The sequence below is a fragment of the Lipotes vexillifer genome, unplaced genomic scaffold, assembly GCF_000442215.2.
Source record: "Lipotes vexillifer unplaced genomic scaffold, Lipotes_vexillifer_v1.1 scaffold409, whole genome shotgun sequence".
NCBI classification, from domain to species: domain Eukaryota; kingdom Metazoa; phylum Chordata; class Mammalia; order Artiodactyla; family Lipotidae; genus Lipotes; species Lipotes vexillifer.
The window spans coordinates 863,947-866,105 of record NW_006785162.1 but is presented as its reverse complement, the minus strand read 5'-3'; positions in this window follow the sequence as shown (position 1 = coordinate 866,105).

The window sequence follows — 2,159 nt, the reverse complement described above, 5'->3', positions numbered from 1 at the left end:
TCGAAAAAAAAAAAAAAAAAAAAAAGAAATCAGTGTAGTTTTGATTCTCTTTTATCCTTTCTAATGTTATTCATATTCCATTTGCAGCAAAAAAATACACTCAGTGACCACTGCTGAATAAGTCTATGATGGTTAATTTTATGTGTCAACTTCACTGGGCCATGAAGTGCCCAAGTATTTGGCTAAACATTATTGGGGGGCGGTGTCTGTGAGGGTGTTTTTGGATGAGATTAACATTTATATCAATACCTACAGACTGAGTAAAGCAGATTACCCTCATCAATATGGATAGGTCTAATTCAATCCACTGAAGTCCTGAATAGAATAAAAGACTTAGTAAGAAAGAATTTTTTCTCTCTGCCTGACTGTCTTCCAGTTGGAACATTGGTCTTTTTCCTGCCTTTGAGCTTGGACTTGGACTGGAACTTACACTGTCTTGGTTCTCAGGCCTTAAAACTCAGACTGGAACTGTACCATCAGCTCCCTTGGGTCTGGACTTCTCAATCTCCATAATCTTGTGTCAATTCCTTACAATAAATATTGGTTCAATTTCTCTGAAAACCCCTGACTAATATAAAGTCTTTCCTCCCAGGAACATAAAAAGAACCATAGAACAAGCCAAGCACTCAGTGATGATTTCAGATCCCAGCAAAATTAAAAGTAATAATCCTTTATTATCATCATTTAACCTTCAATCATTTTGGGCTTCCCTGGTGGTGCAGTGGTTAAGAATTCAGCTGCCAATGCAGGGGACACGGATTCGAGCCCTGCTCCAGGAGGATCCCACATGCCACAGAGGAACTAAGCCTGTATGCTACAACTACTGAGCCTGCGCTCTAGAGCCTGTGAGCCACAACTACTGAGCCCACGTACCGCAACTACTGAAGCCCATGCACCTAGAGCCCGTGCTCCACAAGAGAAGCCACCGCAATGAGAAGCCCGCACACCGCAATGAAGAGTAGCCCCTGCTTGCCGCAACTAGAGAAAGCCTGGGCACAGCAACAAAGACCCAACACAGCGAAAAATAAATAAATTTATTAAAAGTAATAATAATAATAATAATAATAATAATAAAAATTTTAAAACCTTCAATAATTTTGCAGCATCTACGTTCTGAAAACAAAAACTATTCAGCAAATGTATTTTTTAAAAAATCAAGGTTTTTAGCACAAAAGGCCAAGGTGAAATCCATATTTTCCTATGTATGTTAGAAAATTTTGAACAAGTAATTAAAATGAATAATATGTATCCTCAAAGACCTGATGGTTGTCATGGTACTATGCAAAGACATATTTATCATTTTCCAGTACTCATGGAGCATTAATAAAAAAGGGATACCACAACTCCCCATGCTGTGCCAGAGCAATCTTTTGTTCTTATATTATATCCACTATCAGAAGACGGAATGGAGACTAGAGAAAATGGAGAACTAGCACCCTCCTTCCTCCACCATTCCTTTTCCACTCAAGAGATATTTGACAAACTTTTATGTAATTTTGTATGTGTGTATACTTTTAGTTTTTAAAATTTATTAAAGAAATACATCAACAGGGGAAACTTAGTCAAAGCAATATAATAATATACAAGAATGTTTGGATGATGGAAAGAATAAAAAAATTTCAATGGTAGGAATTTTTATGAGAACAAAGACTTTCATGGAAAGGTTTGAGCTTTTCTACTACTATGAGTTCAGGAAAGTGGTTCATGCAATGACTGTCATAATGATCATCACAGATCTAATATATAAATGTCATATTGCTGAGAAAACAGAATTTTCGAGAATTTAAACTAGGAAGCACTCCATCATGGAAACAAACTCTGAATAAAAACATTTTTCTATTTCTCTCTGAGCCACTCGTCCAACATGATATTTTTATAAACAAAAAGTGGGCAAGGGGATAAAAATAATGTTTTTTAAAAACTCTTGAAGGAGAAATCATATTAATTTCAGTAAATTATCAGACCTTTGAAAACATAAATTTCCTTCTGTGATCTTATTATATTTTAACATCATTTTGTTTAGCACTAATCTATCATTTTGGCAGAATTTTTTATTTTTAAAAAAGAATAACTTACATAATTGTAATTCCATCTACATAAAATAGATCCTAGAAAGTAGAAAGCATTTTATATAAACAAATCAATATCATTTGTTTCCC